The 22,180-nt window shown below is 38.5% G+C and overlaps 1 protein-coding gene across 2 annotated transcripts in view; it reads right to left on the bottom strand.

Moving 5' to 3' along the window:
* The window catches only part of LOC106089583 (glutamine--fructose-6-phosphate aminotransferase [isomerizing] 2), a 626,017-nt gene that overhangs the window by 146,405 nt on the left and 457,432 nt on the right, over positions 1-22,180 (bottom strand). The gene's annotated exons all lie outside the window — the stretch shown is intronic.

Below are 22,180 nucleotides of genomic sequence, written 5' to 3'. Positions count from 1 at the left end.
AAAATAGGGTACTACATTTTTTGATATCTGAAGGGGGGCGGACCCTCCCCCTTACCCTAATTTTCAAAAACGCCTGATCTCGGAGATGTGTGGTGCGATTTTAGCGAAATTTTGTGTGCTCTCATATAGAACCCTAAAAATAAAAATTTAGTATTCAAATTTCGGATGGGGTACCTAGGGGGGATGCCCCACCCTAAAACCTACCAAACATATATTTAGACTAATCACGACAATATGGGACTCAAATGAAAGGTATTTGGGATAAGAAAACGTATCTGATATCCAATTGTCGGACCAAGTGCTAGGGGGGCCACCCCAATCCCCAAAACACCCCTAAATCGGACATATTTGCCGACCATTGCAATATGGGACTCAAATGAAAGGTATTTGCGAGTAGAATACGAATCTGATATCCAAATGTGGGACAACGTTTCTTGGGGTCCACCCCTTTCCCAAAACACCCCCAAACAGGACTTATTTACTGACCATGGGAATAAGGGGCTTAAATAAAAGGTATTTGAATGTAGAATACGAATCTGATATCCAAATATGGGACCAAGTGTTTGGGGGCCGTCTCTCACCAAAAACATCCCCCAAAGGGGACAAATTTACGATCATAGCAATATGGGGCTCAAATGAAAGGTCTTCGGGAGTAAAACACGAATTTGTTATCAATATTCGGGAAAAGTGTCTATTTTGAGAGCAATGGCAATATGGATTTCAAATAAATTATATATAGATATATGAGAATAGAGCACGTTGCTGATATATTTTCCTGGCTTAGTGTTTGGGGGACCACCCCAATCCCCAAAACACCCTTAAATCGGGCATATTCACCGACCATGTCTATGTCGAGTTTAAATGATAAGAACTGGGGGGTAGAGCGAGAATTGATACCCATTTTCGGGACCAATTTTCTGGGGGTACCCCTTTACCAAAATGCCCCACAAAACAGCAATTTTTTAGTGACCATCGCAAAATGGGGCTCAAATAAAGGTATTTGGGAGTAGAATAGCTATTTGATATCCAAATTTAGGACCATGTATTTAGGGCATCTCGCCTTACCAAACACCCCCAAAGGACAAAACAATTTTCGACCATGTCAATATGTGGTTCAAATGAAAGGTATTTCAGATAAGACGCCTTTGGGAGATTTTGGGGACGCCTCCTGTAAACTCCTCTTAAGCCAATGGCTATATGGGGTTTAAATAAATGGTATTTGAGAGAAGAGCACGATGCTGATATTTTTTCAGGGCCAAGTGTCTGGGGGAAAACCTCTCCTCCGAAAACACCACTAAATCAGACATCATGAGAAAATCGGGCTGAAATGAGTTATTTTAAGAATGGAGTACACCTTACATCCAATCTTAAATTCGTAGACCAATAAAGATCTTGAGGGATTCAGATAAAGGCACTTATATTGTTAAACTGTTAGTCAAGTTTGCATGGTATTTCACTAAAAGATCTTTAACTGTCGAAAATAAATATTCCAAGGAAACTTTTATTTCATATAAAATAAAAGAAGGCGCAGCGGAGCGGGCCCGGGACAGCTGGTAACACATAAAATTCTAAAACGTCTCACCATCTTCACCGCATGCCCTATACATGATATCACTTGCCGCACCGATTTTGCATATGCGAACTCGTAGTCCTATGTGTCCCGTAGTGATACCTCCTTCTTACTCCTTTCAGTAATAGTCTCATCTTTTCGCTATTAGTATCTCAATAGGATTTTAGCTGCCTTATCGACCGTTTCGGTGTTTCACATTGTTACGTTAGTCGACCAATTTCGTGAAGCTTTATTTGTATATATTTTTAATTCGTAAATGGATACAAAACCTAAACCAGTGGTTTTATGTTCTGATCAGGTAGTCAAGTTGGTAGAATGGTCAGATTGCCAGAGTGGGGTCGTGGGTTCGATTCTCACTAGAGGCTTTGTACTGTCGCTACTGTGGTATGACGATGGACTTAAAATTGCCTAAGAGAGTCTTTAAAGGACTGTCACTCTTGCTTAACCTAATTTAGGTTTTGATTTATTCGTTGTTATTGTTTGAATATTTACGTTAGGATGAATATTTCCTTTATTGCACAAATATAATAAAACATTACACCGGATTTTGTTTCTACCAATACTGACTGTCGGCTCACTGACTATTACTTAAAAGAAAACAAGTATATACCCTCCACTATGGATCGCATCTGTCTAGTTCTTTGGTCGCATCGCATCTGTCTAGTAATTATGGTCCGATGGTCCGGACCATAATTAATCTGAATGTAGAAGTTGTTGTATAAAATTCGAATAAAAATTGCGCCCCTTAGGGACTCAAGAAGTAAAATAGGGAGATCGGTTTATATGGGAGATGTATCAGGCTATAGACCGATTCATATTATATTTGACACGTATGTTGAAGGAGAAGCCATTGTACAAAATATCAGCCAAATTGGATTATAATTGCGACCTCTAGCGGCTCCAGAAGTCAAGATCCCAGATCGGTTTATATCGCAGCTATATCAAGTTATGAACCAATTAAATCCACATTTGGCACATCTGTTGAAAGTCATAACAAAACACTTCTTGCAAAATTCTAGCCAAATCGGATGGGATTGCGCCCCCTAGAGGCTCAAGAAGTCAAGATCTCAGATCGGTTTATATGGTAGCTATATCAGGTTATGGACCGATTTGTCCCATTTACAAGTACCTAGCTCTACTCCTTCGAAAGTTTGCGTGACAGACGGACGGACGGACATGGCCAGATCGACATTAAATGTCATCAATAACATATATATTTTATGGGGTCTCAGGGGAATATTTCGAGGAGTTATAAACAGAATGATGAAATTAGTATACCCCCATCCCACATTGATATCCACTTCGAAATCCCAAAACCCCCACTGTACTACGGTGTCTTGACCGCATTCATGGCGGGTTAACAAAAACTAATTCAACACAAAGGTAGGCGACCTTGCAAATGAAAGGTTTGAATATACATTCACGCAACCATTCCGTAGCCAGAGGGAATGTTCAATTGCTTGAGCGTATCTAAAAGCAGCGCAACAGTTAAAGTATGTCAGTGCAATGAGAAAACTTGAATGTTCTTTGTTTTGAATAAGAAATGTTGCCTGTTCAAGACACGGAAATGATATACTCAAAGTTACTTCGATTCTATCCAAATGAAATAAAAGAAACTGTAGTTTTCGAAAAAAAAACCCCATTTGGGAATTCTATTTAAAAACCAATACACTGGACAACGATTTTTTAGAGTAAAACCACAAAGGAAGAGGGTTAGATCCATCAACAAGCATAGACTCAGAATCAATTTTTGATTCGATCTAGCCGTTTCCATTTGCTTGTTGTCTGTCCATGTAAAAGTTTATCGAAATATAGACTCAATTCCTTCCGATCATCTTGAAATTTTAGATAGACTTTTTTTGGGCTGGAAACGAAGCCTATTGAAAATGGAAGTTATCGGTTCCGATTTAATTATATGCTTGTCCGATTTGGACTTATATTGCACGTTTGTGGCAATTTATCGACCCTTTCTCACGAAAATTTGCATAACAAATTCTCTGTTGAATCCTAAAACTTCTGATGAATTTCCTAGAAATCGACTCAGATTTACATAAAGATCCCATCGCCGACGCACAGTGGGTCAAACGGTAAAAAAATTGGAAATAAATGTAAAACTTTTTATCTGTTTGATCTTAGAAGTACAAAATATTCTAAACATTTAGAGAGGGGCGCATAAGTTTTCAGGAAAGTGCTGCTGTAGGATCATATCTTTAATACAGGGTAAGATACGGGGTATCAAGGTTGACCACTTTTGACTTTTCCAACCTTCTGGGGCCATAACTTTTGATATACTGAACCAATTTGCCTGATCTAGGACTCTAAGAGAAAGAGCTTGAAAATATCTAAAAAATATGCCTAACGTATTATGCTACCGAGTACCTTTTACGAGGTATGTATTGTGTAATTTTAATTTTAAAATATAATAAACGAGTAAAAAGGCGTTAAGTTCGGCCGGGCCGAACTTTGGATACCCACCACCTCGTGTATATACCTTATACCTTATGTCCCATAGCAGTTGTATCGAAATATGTTTCGATTTGCACCAAATACTAATAAGTACAAGTCATTGTTCAATTGTGTATATCAAAATATTGGTCTTTTTAGTAGCTATATCTAAAAACAAACCGATCTGAAACATAATCGACACGGATGTCGAAAAGCCTAACATAAGTCACTCTGTCAAATTTCAGTGACATCGGATTATATATGCCCCTTTTATGGGGCCAAGACTTTAAATCGAGATATCGTTTTACTTGGCAGCTATATCCAAATCCGGACCGAGTTGAGCCAAGTTGCAGAAAATTTCGGCGAAATCGGACAACAAATGAGCCTTTTATGGCCCCAATTTGGACCGATATGGGCCAAATTGAAGAACGACGTCGTAGAGCCTAACATAACTCACTGTCCCAAATTGCGGCGACATCGGACAATAAATGCGACTTTTATGGCCCCAAAACCTAAAACCGAGAGATCGGTCTATATGGCAGCTATATCCAAATCTAGACGGATCTGTGCCATATTGCAGAAATATATCAAGGGGCTTGACCTAAATCATTGTCCCAAATTTCGGCGACATCGGACAATAAATGCGCCTTTTATGGGACCAAAACCTAAAACCGAGATATCCGTCTATTTTTGCAGCTGTATCCAAATCCGAACCGATCACGGCCAAATTACAGAAATATATTACGAGGGGCTAAACTAAACTCACTGTTCAAAATTTCAGCGAAATCGGATAATAAATGTAGCTTTTATGGGCCTTAGACCCTAAATCGGAGGATCAGTCTATATGGCAGCTATATCCAAATCTGGACCGATCTGAGCCAAATTGAGGAAGGATGTCGAAGGGCCTCATAAAACTCACTGTCCCGAATATCAGCAAGATCGGATAATAAATGTGACTTTTATGGGCCTAAGAACCTAAATCGGCCGATCGGTCTATATGGGGGCTATATCAAGATATAGTCCGATATAGCCCATCTTCGAACTTAACTTGCTTGTGGACAAAAAAAGAATCTGTGCGAAATTTCTGCTCAACATCTCTATTTTTAGAGACTGTAGCGTGATTTCAACAGACAGACGGACGTACATGTCTAGATCGTCATAGATTTTTACGCTGATCAAGAATATATATGCTTTATAGGGTCGGAAATGGATATTTGTGCGATGTGTGTTGGATGTGTTGCGAACGAAATAACAAAATGTATATTCCCCCATCCTTCGGTGGTGGGTATAAAAATATAACTACTTCGTAAATTTTCAAGCTATAAGTTTCAAATTTTACACAAACTGTAGCAGTACATGTATGCACAAAATAAAGAGAAATGTCAATATCTTTAGTCGCTTAAAGCAACATAGTTTGCAATATGAAACTTTTTTTTTGTTAAAAATTTGCAAAATTTAAAATCTTTTTTAAAATTCTATTTTCTTCAAGTTTTCGCAAATTTTGGACTTAAAAGTACTATCAAAACTTTCCAGTTTTACAAAGTAGACGTTTGAAATAAATTTTAAATGCTAATGTGACTTATTTTGATATTAAAACATCCCTTTATCTAAAGACTTATATGGCAATTTTTTACTACATTTCAAAAGCTGCTCACTGGCAAAAAAGTTCCAACGGAATTTTTTCACTTTTCATAAGCTTGAATTGACAGACTGAAGGTTGCCAGCAACAACTTTTGCAGACGCCTTGAGGACTTTGAGGAAGAAGATACTATAGAACATTGTCTGTGTGTGTGGCCCACACAAGCAGTCATAAGGAGTTCCACTTTAGGTTCGCTTTTCTTTGAGAACCTGTCTGATTTAGCGGATGTGACTTTTTAAAGCGATCTGGATGGTTCAATGGTAGGGACTAGAAGCCATCTTCTTTCCTCTGTTCCTGTGGTATTACAATGGACGAAAACGCCTAAGTGAGTCTGATGGACTGCCACCTATACCTATCCCAACCTAGGCATGAATAAAAGCTTTCAATGTTTCCAACAACTTAAGGTATGTCTCACCATATCCTAGCCATAGATCAGGTCAAATACTAAAAAAAGTCGATTTCAAGCAATGTTATATTCACTGTTAAAATCCAACTATTACGTCACATTCTATGGCACATACGTGTAAGAAAATTTTATTCGGCATCACTTCTACCAAACACAAAAATAAACATTCAAATATCTCTATTCCATCCGGCAAAACAAAAGCCCATAATTGAAAATAGTCGAAAATTTCCAAATTTAATTGTTGTCGTCATCATAAGTCATGAAAATTACCGTCTTATTTACGCAATATACTTCACTTTAAAGGAAAATTAATATCTTTCAACGATGTATAAAACATTTTCCAATTAGGATTCTATCTACTCTAAATTCACTCTAGGCTTCACTAAACTTGGTGTAAAAATCTCTATTTATACCCTACACCACCACTGTGGTACAGGATATTATGTCATTGTGCATTTGTTTGCAGCGCTTAGAAGGAGAAGAGCTAGACCCATTGATAAGTATACCGATCGGCCTAGAATCATCGGCCCTGATTCGATTTAGCTATGTCCTTATGTCTGTACATTTTTTTTGTGATCAAGTTACAGGTCGCATTTAATGTCCGATTGTCAGAAATTTTGCACAAGTCTCTCTTTTGGCCCAAAGACAAACGCTATTGATTTTAAACGAAATCGGTTCAGATTTAGATATAGCTCCCATATATATCTTTCATCCGATATTGGCCTTTTAAGACATTAGAAGTCAGTTTTGGTCCGCTCTTTACAAAATTTGGCACCGGACGTTTTATTCAACGTAAAGATTTAGATATAGCTCCCAAATATAACTTTCATCCGATATGGAATTTTATAGCTATAGCAGCCACAATTTTATTCCGGTCTTTACAAAATTTTGCACGAAATGTTTTCTTTAAGGTCCCAATACGACGATTTAGATATACCTCCCATATATATTTTTCATCCGATTTAACTTTTAAGGCTGTAGAAGTCACTATTTTAGTCCGATCGTAACAAGATGTAGTACGAAGTGTTTTATTTGAAGGCTTAATACGTGTGCAACATTTCATAAGATACGGTTTAGATTTAGATACAGGTCCCCAATATATTTTTCATCCGAAATAGACTTTAGCCTGTAGAAGCCACAAATTTCGTCCGAGTTTGCATGAGACGTTTTATTTGATGTTTAAATACGTGCGCAAAATTTCATTAAAATCGGTCCTGATTTAGATATAGCTCCAATGTGTATATTTCATTCGATATGGACTTTTCAGGCAGTAAAAGCCACAATTTTGGTCACATCTACACAATATGGGGCGTGAGATGTTCTATATGACGTCTCAGTATGTATCATCAAAATTGGCACAGGTTTCGATATAACTTCCATATAATCTTTTATCCGATATGGCCTTTTAAGGATGTGGTTTGTATGGGACCTACAACTAAAGTTAGACCGGACTGAACCATATTTGGCACAGTTGTAAAGGGTGATTTTTTTGAGGTTAGGATTTTCATGCATTAGTATTTGACAGATCACGTGGGATTTCAGACATGGTGTCAAAAAGAAAGATGCTCAGTATGCTTTGACATTTCATCATGAATAGACTTACTAACGAGCAACGCTTGCAAATCATTGAATTTTATTACCAAAATCAGTGTTTGGTTCGAAATGTGTTCATTCACCGTAACGTTGCGTCCAACAGCATCTTTGAAAAAATACGGTCCAATGATTCCACCAGCGTACAAACCACACCAAACAGTGCATTTTTCGGGATGCATGGGCAGTTCTTGAACGGCTTCTGGTTGCTCTTCACTCCAAATGCGGCAATTTTGCTTATTTACGTAGCCATTCAACCAGAAATGAGCCTCATCGCTGAACAAAATTTGTCAAAATTTGAACACATTTCGAACCGAACACTGATTTTGGTAATAAAATTCAATGATTTGCAAGCGTTGCTCGTTAGTAAGTCTATTCATGATGAAATGTCAAAGCATACTGAGCATCTTTCTCTTTGACACCATGTCTGAAATCCCACTTGATCTGTCAAATACTAATGCATGAAAATCCTAACCTCAAAAAAATCACCCTTTAGATATGTCTAAAAAACTCCCTATTCCAAATTGGTTTTCTCACTACCTCTACTTTGCGAAAATGGAAAGAAGTTATAATACTTCCTTGCCCAAAGTTTGCAAACACTTGAAGGAACTAAAAGCATCTTTTTTGAAAAATTTTACAAATTTTTGACAAAAAAAATATTTTTCTTATTGAAAACGATGCTATTTTTAAGCGGCTAATCTTTAGCCGCGATATGATTCATTTTTTTTATTTTATGAATACACTAGCATCCCGGTGGTCCGCTTCGCTAGCTTCGTTTTTGATACCCGCTTTTTGGTGGAGGTCTCACAAAAGCTTAGGTCACTCATTTTATAAGATTTTAAAGTTTTGTAATAATTGCGTATAATATTTCAGAAATCTGTTCCCTTCTGTAAAAAAAAGTACTAAATAATACCAAGAATAACAAAACCTTAAATTGTCTCATATATATATTGTCAAGGTATAGGTTAGGCTAAGTTTAAGTGGCAGTCTGTTAAGACCCACTTTGACGTTTTCGTCCATTGTGATACCACAGAAACAAAAGATGGAAGATGCCTTCTAGTTCCTACCGTTGAACAATCCAGATCGCTTTAAAAAGCCCAAATCAGACAGGTTCTCAAAGAAATGAAAACCAAAAGTGAAACTCCTTCTGACTGCTAGTGGGAGACACACAGAGGTTGTTCTATAGTCTCTTCTTCTTCGATGTCCACACAGCTTCTGCAAAAGTTGTTGCTGGCAACCTACAGTCTGTCAGTATGTTTTCTGATTGAAAAGTGACCTATCATGGCGAACACAATGACTGAGACGTCTGTTCTAGTCATTGACAGCAAAGCGCTAGACCTCTTCAAGTCTACAAGGCTACATAGTTTTAGAATGCTCACAGCCCCCTCTTTGTGACCATCTATTATTCGTTTTCCTTCGGGCCTGGTCCTAAAAATTTGGCTTACATGTCGCTAGAGGCATACCCACAGTTTCCAATATCCCTGGAATGTGAAAGGTAGTTCCTGTCTCGCAAGCTCGTCCGTTTTACATTTTCCTGGCATATCTCTGTGGCCCTGCACCCAAGACAGGTGAATTTTGAACTGTTCAACCATCTCGTTGAGAGATCTGCAACATTCGAGGGCAGTTTTTGTGTTTAGAAATACGTTCTCCAGGGATTTAATGGCTGTCTGTCTGTCTGAGAAGATATTTATGCCAATAGTCGTAATGACATTACATTTTAGCCATTCCACCACTTCCTTAATAACCACTTCGGATAACCTTTTAGATATGACCAATTCTAGGTCTTCACAGTACACCCTAAAGCCCATCTGGTCGTTTAGTTTGGAGCCATCCGTATAGAAGTCCATGTAACTTCTGTTACCGGGGATCGTACACAGTACTTTTTCTCAAAAAGCGGCTCAGATAGGGTTTAATCAACTCTCAATGGAGCATCAGGTATTGTATCAAGGATATCACAGTGTCCGTAGCCGCCACATGACCATTGAGAAAGCTCCCTTATCCTCACGGCAGTGGTCGCTGCAATTTGTCTAGCCACATTGTCCAGAGGCATAATGGTGTCGTCCTAAGTGCGGCTGTGATACACAAACAAGCCATCCTTTGGATCCGTTTAAGTAATAAGCAGTAGGTGGGCTTTTGAAGCGCCGTCCACCAGACCAAAACACCATAAAGAATTATAGATCTGACAACTGTAGTCTACAATATATCCAATGCATGACTAGCGGTCTTAACCCCAATTTTTACCAATGGCTTTCTTGCAGGTGTACGGGGCAAGAGTTGCCTTTCTTGCCTTTTCAAAATGTTGGATTTGAAGTTCAATTTCCTGTCCAGCCAAACAAGCAGCTTTTTGGCGCTTTCTTTAAATGGAATATTCGCCACTCCCATGGAGGCAGGTTTCACTGTAGGCAGCTTGTATCTCATGCTGAGAAGAACTACTTCGTTTTTGTACGAATTTATACTTAGACCACTTTCGGTAGCCCACTTTGCTGTTGCACATAGAGCTTCCTGAAGAATATCTTTTAGAGTGCTGAGAAACTTTTCCCTAACCGCAATTGCCACGACCATTTTTACACATTTTTCTTCCAGCGACAATAATATATTGTTGATGGCTATATTCCAAAGTAGAGGAGACAGTACAACTCCTTGAGTCGTTCCTCTGTTGACCCATCTTCTTAGTAAGTAAGTTCTTAATAAATTTTCCTTCGGTAGAGTTGATGCCTAGAAACTCCAACTCCTTTATAATTGACTGAAAGGACCTTCAATGTCGAGGAATGTATATTCCCTGACAGCGAGAGAACCCTTTATGTAGCCGAATAGGTCGTGAAGGGCTATTTCAGTGGATTTACCTTTACTATATGCTGGCACGACAGGCGATTTCCAGGGATCTTTGCCATAAGATATGTTTCTATCAACTTCTCAAGAGTCGTCAGCAAAAAGGATGACAGACTAATAGGACGAAATCTCTCGCTTTAGTGTGGTAGGGTTTTCCTGGCTTCGGAATGAAAATGACCTTCGTGTCCCTCCATACCACAGGTATATATGACATTTGATACAAGCAGAGTATATCTCTCTATGCCAGGGAACCAGTCTATCAGACATAGCTTGTAATTCAACCGGTGATACATCATCGGGATCGGTATAAATTAATAGCAATTGTGAGCGCTCTGACTCAGTTCGTAAAAAAATACCAAATTTGTATGTTTCAGTACTTAAATTCACGAATTAAAATAAATCGTCTAACCGCCCAATATTTAATGTCACGGTGTTACCGTATCCTAATGTTGATAATGTACGTCAAATTGCGTAATTTTAGTAGCCTCCGTTCACTGTTGGCGAAGATAATCTATTTTGTACTATTTTGCACTTTTTGGTGGCAAAATGTGCGAATTTTGATGAATCATTTAGTCACCCATTATATATTTCCTTCTTGTACCTATATGCCAAATCACAGACCTCTAGCTCCTTTTGTAAAAAAAGTACCAAATGGTACCAAAATGTACGAGTTGTGAATAGATTATATAGCTCTAGCTCCATCTGTAAAGAAAGCACCAAGTGGTATCATTATGTACGAATTTCTAATAGAACATTAAGCCACACATCATATATTTCTTATCTTAGGCTCTATCTGAACAGAAAGTACAAGATCTATTAAAAATTTACGAATTTCGAAAAGATCATTTAGTAATCCATCATACATTTCCTAGTTGTACTCATATTCCCAATTTCAGACCTCTAGATCCATCTGTAAAGTAAGTACAAAATTGTACCAATTGATGTGCAAAACGTTCGTTTTCTCTCGTTACCAGCACTATTTTTCCCATTAATTCTTTTCACCATAATCCTTTTGCAGATGTCTTTTAAGTCAAATTTAAAAAATTCTACCTCTATCTATCCACCCTGTACAAAGTTCACCCTTTTCGTACCTTTTCGTACCTTTTCGTACCTTTTCGTACCCTCCACCATAGGATGGGGGTATACTAATTTCGTCATTCTGTTTGTAATTACTCGAAATATTCGTCTGAGACTCCATTTATTCTTGACCGTCGTGACATTTTATGTCGATCTAGCCATGTCCGTCCGTCCGTCCGTCCGTCTGTCCGTTCGTCGTCTGTCTGTCGAAAGCACGCTAGCCGCTTGAAATTTTGCACAAATACTTCTTATTAGTGTAGGTCGGTTGGGATTGTAAATGGGCCATATCGGTCCATGTTTTGATATAGCTGCCATATAAACCGATCTTGGGTCTTGACTTCTTGAGCCCCTAGAGGGCGCAAATCTTATCCGATTGGAAATATTGCACGACGTGTTTTGTTATGATATCCAACAACTGTGCCAAGTATGGTTCAAATCAATCCATTACCTGATATAGCTGCCATATGAACCGATCTTGGGTATTGACTTCTTGAGCCTCTAGAGGGCGTAATTCTTATCCGATTGGAATGAAATTTTGCACGACGTGTTTCGCTATAACTTCCAATATCTGTGCTAAGTTAGGTTGAAATCGGTGAATAACCTGACATAGCTGCCATGTAAACCGATCTTGAATCTTGATTTCTTGAGCCACTAGAGGGCGCAATTTTTATTCGATTTGAATGAATTTTTGCACGAAGTATTTTGTTATAAATTCCAACAACTGTGCCAATTATGGTTCAAACCGGTCCATAACCTGATATAGCTGTCATATAAACCGATCTGGGGACTTCTTTTTGCTTCTTGAGCGTCTAGAGGGCGCAATTCCTATCCGATTTGGATGAAATTTTGCAAGACATATTTTTTTATGACTTTTAACAACTGTTACAAATAAGGTTCAAATCGGTTCATAACCTGATATATCTGCCATATAAACCGATCTGGGATTATTATTTTCCGATTATTACCCGAATTGCTTGAAATTTTGTACGATGCATCATCTCATGACCATCAACATACGTGTTTATTATGGTCTGAATCGGTCTATAGCCTGATACAGCTCCCATATAAATCTATCTCTCTTTTACTTCTTGAGCCCCCAAGGGGCGCAATTCTTATTCAAATTGGGTGACATTATACACAGGTCGCCAATATGTACTTTAATTGTGGGCCGATCCGGATCATATCTTGATATCGCTCTAATAGGAGAGCAAATTTGTTTTTGCCTAAGAAGAGATGCCGGGAAAAGAACTCGACAAATGCGATCCATGGTGGAGGGTATATAAGATGCGGCCCGGCCGTACTTAGCACGATTTTACTTGTTGGTACTCTTTTAGTACCTTAATGTGAAAATTTAGAAATTCTACCTCTATCTATCCGCCATATTCACCCACTTCGTACTTGTTTGGTACATTTTAGTTTCTTAATGTAGATATTTGCGAAAACTCTTAGAGTCACCCAATTTAGGTTGCCATAGTGTACCTAAGTTCCAAAATTAGAGTTCTAGTTTAATTTACAAAAAAAGTACTAATTTGTACCAACTACGCTACTAAACGAACTATTTCTCCCACTTCCTGTACGATTTTCCAAAAAATTTCACCAAACCTTATTTTTCGAAACGCTCTTTCATTTGAGCCTAATAACATAATTCTGGCCCTTTCCGTTCGCGCTGGCCAAATATGTATAATTTCGTACTTTTTGGTACTTTTTAGTACGAATATCACCAAATCTAGCCTTATCCCGTGCCTACGAGCCAATATTCATGCTAAATTTCATGGTTCTAGCTCTTGGCGTTTAGGCTGGGCGATTATCTGGCAGTCACGCAACTCATTAATATATATAGCTGTATTGGCACATTTGGTGTGAAATTCAAAATGTATGGCTCACAAATTGACGAAGTTATTAAAAAACACTGAAAAAACCAAGTCAAAATTTTTATATTTTAAAATTACACAATTTATACCTCGTTTACGGTACACGACGGCATGATACATTAGGCATACTTTTAAGATCTTTCTTAGAGTCCTAAATCAGGCAAATCGGTTGGAGAAGTCAAAAGTGATCAGCTTTGATACCCCGTATCTCACCCTGTACTAAATATATGAGTAATTTGTTCGCAGCGTAACTGGTATTAACAGAACACGCACTTCTGCTAAATCTCTCAAAGACGAAGTGTTGACCCCTCGAAGGGTGTCACCGTTGACCTGTAACACTGCCAAATTGAGTTCTCGGATTATGCTAGGAACTGTGAAATTATATTTTCCAGCAGTCTAATTCTAATTCTGAACCAATTTTGATAGACCTATTTGGATGTTTTAAGATAGGTTATTTAACAATCCGTATCAAATTTGGAAAATGTTCAGACTGTAATAACTACGGTTGACAAATTACAACATTATTGCAAATTACCCAAAATCTTCGAACGAACTTATGTATGGGAGCTATATCGAAATCTGAACCGATTTCGACAAAAGTTCTTAGATGTTGTGGAAGTCATAACGGAAAGCGTTGTGCAAAATTTTTGGCAAGATTTGTCAATAAATGAGCATTCATTGGCTCCACAAGTGAAAATCGGGCGATATACATATATAGCAGCTATTTTATATCTTGTATGAAATTCACCAGTAATATAGGAGTTATAAGAAAATCCTTTCTGCCAAATTTCGAGAGAATCGGCTATCAAATGAGCACTTTATTACAATATTTCTGAAAATGGAACAAATTTCGAGCATACTTGTCAAATAGCGTAGTAGTCGTCAGGGAAAGCCTTGAACAAAAATTTGGCAATATTGGTCAATAGATGAGCTTGCAGTGCCTCTAGGAGTAAAAATCGGGCGATATATATTTCTGGGAGCTATATCTAAATCTGAATCAATTTCTATGAAATTCTCCAGTAATGTTAATAATTAAGAAATCCTTCCTGACAATCTTCGAGAGAATCGGTTAACAAATGACCACATTATTGCAATATTAGTTCAAATCGGACGAACATATACGTAAGATCTATATCCTAATCTGAGCTATATCCTAAACCCTGTACCACATCAGTGGTGTAGGGTTAAAAAAAAACATTTTTTTTACTCTACACCTCGTTGCGATAAAATCTTACTATAATATAATTACATAAGGTATGAAATTTTACCTTATGTCTTATAGCAGTTACATCGAAATCTGATTCGATTTGAACCAAATGCTATAACAATATATTGGTCTTTTTAGTAGCTATATCTAAAAGTAAACCGATCTGAACCATATACAACATGGATGTCGAAAAGCCAAACAAACGTCAATGTGTCAAATTAAAGTTGAATCGGATTATAAATGCGCCCTTTTTTTGGGCCAAGACTTTAAATCGAGATATCGGTCTATACGGCAGCTATATGCAAATCTTGATCGATCTAAACCAAATTGCAGAAATATGTCAAGGGGCTTAACTTAACTCACTCTCCCAAATTTCGGCGACATCGGACAATAAATGCGCCATTTCAACAGACAGACGGTCAGACGGACGAACATGTCTAGATCGTCTTAGATTTTTACGCTGATCAAAAATATATGTACTCTAAAAGGTCGGAAATGGATATTTCGTTGTGTTGCAAGAGGAATGACGAAATGGTCCCTAATGTTGATATCAGATACGTGGTCTACTCCCACATACCTTTAATTTGAGCCCCATATTTCCATAGTCGGCAAACATGACCGGCTTGGGAGGTGTTTTGGGGATGGGAGGCCACTCAGTGAGTTGGCCTTGAAAATATATATCGAATTCGTGTTCCACTTTAAAAACCCTCTGATATGAGCCTCATATTGCAATAGTCAGAAAATACTTACTATTTGGGTGGTGTTGTGGGGGTGGGTTGGCCCCATAGGCACTTTTCCCAAATATTGATATCAAAGTCGTGCTTTACTTCCAAAGACCTTTCATTTGAGCCCCATATTGCTATGGTCGTAAATTTGTCCCTTTTGGGGAATGTTTTTGGTGAGAGGCGGCCGCCCAAACTCTTGGTCCCATATTTGGATATCAGATTCGTATTCTACTTGCAAATACTTTTCATTTGAGTCCCATATTGAGATGGTCAGTAAATATGTCCGATTTAGGGGTGTTTTGGGGCTTGGGGTGGTCCCCCTAGCACTTGGACCGACAATTGGATATCATATACGTTTTCTTATCCTAAATACCTTTCATTTAAGTCCCATATTGTCGCGATTGGTCTATATATATGTTCGGTAGGTTTTAAGATGGGGCAGCTCCTTTAGGTACCCTATCCGAAATTTGGATACCAAATTTTTTTTTTAGAGTATTATATGAGAGCACACATTTCGCTTAAATCGCACCACTCATCTCCGAGATCTGGCGTTTCTGAAAATTAGGGTAAGGGGGAGAGTCCGCCCCCATCAGATATCAAACAAGTAAAAGGGTGCTAAGTTCGGGCGGGCCGAAACTTGGGAGCCCACCACCATGGATTCTGCTAAAAATGTATAAAAAATAAATTAAGTTGTAGTGCATAATTTTTATATTCTCCACCATAGTATGCGGGTTTACTAATATCGTCATTCTGTTTGTAACACCTCGAAATATGCGTCTGAGACCCCATAATGAATATATTGTATATTCTTGATCGTCATGTCATATTAAATCGATGTAGCCATGTCCGTCCATTCGTCTGTCTGTCGAAAGCACGCTAACTTTTGAAGCAGTAAAGGAAGCCACTTGAAATTTTGCACAAAAACTTTTTATTAGTGTAGGTCGGTTGGGATTGTAACAGCGCCAAATCGGTCCATGTTTTGCTATATAAACCGATCTTGGGTCTTGACTTTTGAGCCTCTATAGGGCGCAATTCTCATCGGATTTGACTGAAATTTTGCACGTGGTGTTTTGTTATGACTTCCACTGACTGTGCTAAGTATGGCGCAAATCGGTACATAACCTAGTATAGCTGCCATATAAACCTCTCTGGGATCTTGACTTCTTGAGCCTGTAGAGGGCGCACTGCCAATAACTGTGTTAACTATGATACATATCGGTTCATAATCTTTCATCAAAATCCGGTAAAAATTGCATATCTTATGTCCCATAGCAGTTACATCGAAATGTCGAAAAGCCTAACATAAATTTCAAATTTCAGTTAAATCGGATTATAAATGCTGCTTTTATGGGGCCAAGACTTTAAATCGAGTTGTCGGTCTACATGGCAGCTATACGCAAATCTCGACCTTCTAGACCAAATTGCGGAAACATGTGGAGGGGGTTAACTTAACTCTCTGTCCTAAATTTCGGCAACATCGGACAATAAATGCGCCTTTTATGGGCCCAAAACATTAAATCGAGAGACCGGTCTATATGGCAGCTATATCCAGTCTGAACCGATCTGAGTCAAACTGAAGAAGACAAATGTGGCTTTAAAGGGCCTAAGACCCTAAATCGGAGGATCGGTCTATTTGGCAGCTACATATATCGAAATATGAACCGATCTGGGCAAACTTGACGAAGGATGTCGAAGGGCCTAACACAACTCACTGTCCGAAATTTCAGCAAGATCGGATAATAAATTTGGCTTTTATGGCCCTAAGAACCTAAATAGGAAGATCGGTCTATATGGCAGCTATAACCAAACCTGGACCGATCAGAGTCAAATTGACGAAGGATGTCGAAGGGCCTTACACAACTCACTGTGGCTTTTATTGGCCTAAGACAATTACAGAGTCACAAGCTGTGAAAAAGTTTGTCAACGCCGACTATATGAAAAATCCGCAATTACTTTTTGGGCAACCCAATTAAAAGATCAATATTTTGTTATACACAATTGAACAATGGCTTGTACTTATTAGTATTTAGTCCAAATCGGAACATATATTGATATAGCTGCTATGGGGCATAAGCATTAATTTTTTACCGGATTTTGACACAAGGTGGTTTACATTTATGCCCGACTAGGGGTTATCCAAAGTTAGGAAGGGCCGCTTTTAATTGTTTTTATACCCTCCACCATAGGATGGGGGGTATACTAATTTCGTCATTCTGTTTATAACTACTCGAAATATTCGTCTGAGACCCCATAAAGTATATATATTCTTGATCGTCGCGACTTTTTATGTCGATCTAGCCATGTCCGTCCGTCTGTCTGTCCGCCCGTCTGTGTGTCGAAAGCACGGTAACTTCGGAAGAAGTAAAGCTAGCCGCTTGAAATTTTGCACAAATACTTCTTATTAGTGTAGGTCGGTTGGTATTGTAAATGGGCTATATCGGTCCATGTTTTGATGCAGCTGCCATATAAACCGATCTTGGGTCTTGACTTCTTGAGCCTCTAGAGTGCGCAATTCTTATCCGATTGGAATGAAATTTTGCACGACGTGTTTTGTTATGATATGCAATAACTGTGCCAAGTATGGTTCAAATCGGTCCATAACCTGATATAGCTGTCATAAAAACCGATCTGGGGACTTGACTTCTTGAGCTTCTACATGGCGCAATTCCTATCGGATTTGGCTGAAATTTTGCATGACATATTTTATTCTTACTTTTAACAACTGTGTCAAATAAGGTTAAAATCGGTTCATAACCTGATATAGCTGCCATATAAACCGATCTGGGATCTTGACTTCTTGAGCTTCTAGAGGTCGCAATTATTATCCGATTTGCCTAAAATTGTACGACGGATCCTCTCATGACCATCACCATATGTGTTTATTATGGCCTGAATCGGTTTATAGTCCGATACAGCTCCAATATAAATCGATCTCTCCATTTTACTTCTTGAGCCCCCAAAAGGTCTCCAACATATAATTTAATTGTGGTCCAAACCGGACCATATCTTGATATCGCTCTAATAGCAGAGCAAATCTTTTCTTGTATCCTTTTTTTGCCTAAGAGGAGATGCCGAGAAAAGAACTCGACAAATGCGATCCATGGTGGAGGCTATATAAGATTCGGCCCGTCCGAACTTAGCACGCTTTTATTAGTTTTTTTTTTTTGTAATATGGTTCTAGCTTTAATTTTAGTTTCTTAATTTATCAAATTTTCAATTGATTTATACAATAATAGCTAAAAATTTTAATTTATTAAAATTAAATAATTTTATAAGAATTTTCACTATGTATTCCGCAAGTTTGTGGTATGGCACCGCTATAATAAGCTGTGCTTAATGTTCTATCGTAGTGTTTTAAAACTAATAAATAGGAATCCCTTACCTTTTACATCAAAATTGGTTAAGGTTTATGGGTCAATTAGGGATAGCAACCAACTTTCAGAATGTCGAGACGATCAAGAATATATGTACTTTATAAGGTCTTAGACTAGTATTTCGAGGTGTTGCAAACTGAATGACTAGATTAGTATAAGCCCATCCTATGGTGGTGGGGATGAAAAACATTATCTAATCCGCCAACAAAGCTCTTTTGTACAGGTATTTTATCAGACCAACGGAACAGTATACTGGATCAAACAGAATGCTGAGATTAAAACAGAACAGGTAGAATACAGGAGTAAATCAGGATAAGGAAGAGTCCGGAACGGGATAATGGAGCGCATCGGATTCTGGATTAAGACGGGATGCTGAAACAGGCAGGATACACGATCTAACAGAATATAGAAACATGCTGCATATATAGATGGTTATTAGTCGAATGACGTGACGGTCCACATAGGGCGGAAGATCCAAAAGACTATTCCAACATAATCCTCCTAATGCGAAAGTATGAAATTGTTTCTGGACAGATTCAATTGTGCCTATATGGCACTGATAACAAGAAGATCATACGATGAATGCGTTCTCGAGCGTTGGCCTGACAAGGGAGTTAAACAGACGTTTTGACAAGTATGGATCATTGAACTCTTCAGACCATCTTTTAATGAAACCTAGATCTACTGACAACAGAATCAATATGACCATCAAATTTCAGCGCCATCAAGTAACACACCTGAGTCATTCAACAGATCCACCTTATCCAGTTAGTGTCCACCAATAAAATATGACGTCTTTAACGCAGACCATCTGTAAAAGGCTGGAAAAGCAGGCCATTTGAAACAATGAATTAGCTTGTTTTAGCCAAACACAGAATCTAATACTCCTATGCCATTTTCCATTTGGATTTAAGCTTTATGGTGCAAATTATCAAGCTATGAACTGTAGGCCCGGCAGACAGGAGGTTAGAGGTTTGAATCGTATGCCAATAGCGTGTTTTCTGTGATCGAATCCTCTCTATTGTCTGGCAATTTCTTTTCAGTAATCAATTAAGTCCTTAAATTTCTGGTGATATTCATTCTTATGGTACTTTGCAAGACTCACTCCACCTTGGGAGAAATAACATAAAATACAATTCATTGACCAACCGTAATAGGCAACCATAATAAATATGGAAAAATTAATTGCAAACAAGTAAAAGCGTCCTAAGTTCGGCCAGGCCGAATCTTATATATCCTCCACAATGGATCGCATTTGTCGAGTTCTTTAGGATAAAAGAAAAGATTTGCTCTGCTATTAGAGCGTTATCAAGATATGGTCCGGTTTGGACCACAATTAAATTATATGTTGCAGACTTGTGTAAAATGTCAGCCAATTCAAATAAGAATTGCGCCCTTTGGGGACTCAACAAGTAAATAGAGAGGCCGATTTATATGGGAACTGCATCAGGCTATAGACCGATTCAGACCTTAATAAACACGTATGTTGATGGTCATGAGAGGACCCGTCGAACAAAATTTCAGGCAAATCAGATAATAATTGTGACCTCTAGAGGTGGCAGTTATGATGGTTATGAACCGATTTGAACCTTATATGGCACAGTTGTTGAAAGTCATAATAGAATACTTCATGCAAAATTTCAGGCAAATCGGATAAGAATTGCGCCCTTTAGAGGTTCAAGAAGTCAAAACCCAAGATCGGTTTATATGGCAGCTGTATCAGGTTATGAACCGATTTGATCCATCCTTGGCACAGTTGTTAGATATCGAAACAAAACAAGTCGTGCAAAATTTCATTTAAATCGGATAAGAATTGCGCCCTCTAGAGGCTCAAGAAATCAAGACCCAAGATCGGTGTATTTATATGGTAGCTATATAAAAACATGGACCGCTTTGGCCCATTTGCAATCCCAACCGACCTACACTAATATGAAGTATTTTCCCAAAATTTCAAGTGGCTAGCTATACTCCTTCGGAAGTTAGCGTGCTTTCGACAGACAGACGGACGGACGGACGGTCGGACGGACGGTCGGACGGACGGACAGACGGACGGACATGGCTAGATCGACATAAAATGTCGCGACGATCAAGAATATATATACTTTATGGGGTCTCAGACGAATATTTCGAGTAGTTACAAACAGAATGACAAAATTAGTATACCCCCATGCTATGGTGGACGGTATAAAAAAGCAAGTAACAAAGCGTTAAGTTCGGCCGGGCCGAACTTTGGATACCCACCACCTCGGTATATATGTAAACCACCTTTTGCAAAATCCCGTGAAAAATGCATACCTTATGCCCCATAGCAGCTATATTGAAATATGTTCCGATTTGGACCAAATACTAATAAATACAAGTCATTGTTCAAATGTGTATAACGAAATATTGGTCTTTTTATACCCACCACCGAAGGATGGGGGATTATATTCTTTCGTCATTCCGCTTGTAACACATCGAAATATCCATTTCCGACCCTATAAAGTATAGGTATTTTGTATCAGCGTAAAAATCTAAGACGATCTAGCCATGTCCGTTCGTCTGTCTGTTGAAATCACGCTACAGTCTTTAAAAATAGAGATGTTAAGCTGAAACTTTGCAAGGATTCTTTTCTTGTCCATAAGCTGGTTAAGTTCGAAGATGGGCTATATCGGACTATATCTAGGCCCATAAAAGCCACATTTATTATGCGATTTTGCTGAAAATTGAGACAGTGAGTTGTGTCAGGTCCTTCGACATTCTTCGTCAATTTGGCCCAAATCGGTCTAGATATGGATATAGCTGCCATATAGACCTATCCTCCGATTTAGGGTCTTAGGCATATAAAAGCCACATTTATTATCCGATTTTGCTGAAATATGGCACAGTGAGTTGTGTTAGGCCTTACGACATCCTTCTTTAATTTGGCCAAATTAAAGAGAAATGTCGAAGGTCTTAACACAACTCATTGTCCCAAATTTTGGCGACATCGGACAATAAATGCGCAAATGGGCGCAAATCCTTAAATCGAGAGATCGGTCTATATGGCAGCTATATCTAAGCCTGGACCGATCTGGGCCAAATTGCAGAAGTATATCGAAGGAGGTAACACAACTCACTGTCCCAAATTTCAGCAAAATCGGATAATAAATGTGGCTTTTTTGGGCCTAAGACCCAGCTGTATCCAAATCTGGACCGATCTGGGCCAAATTAAAGATAAACGTGGAGGCGCCTAACACAACTCACTGTACCAAATTTGAGCAAAATCGGACAATAAATACGCTTTTTATGCGCCCAAAACCCTAAATTGAGAGATTAAAGAAGGATGACGTAGGGTCTAACACAATTCACTGTCCATTATTTTGGCAAAATCGGACAATATATGCGCCTTTTATGGGCGCAAGACCTTAAACCGATAGTTCGGCCTATTTGGCAGCTATATCCAAGTCTGGACCGATCTGAGCCAAA

Source organism: Stomoxys calcitrans, chromosome 2, assembly GCF_963082655.1.
Source record: "Stomoxys calcitrans chromosome 2, idStoCalc2.1, whole genome shotgun sequence".
Lineage (NCBI taxonomy): Eukaryota > Metazoa > Arthropoda > Insecta > Diptera > Muscidae > Stomoxys > Stomoxys calcitrans.
This window is presented reverse-complemented; position numbering and strand designations above follow the sequence as displayed.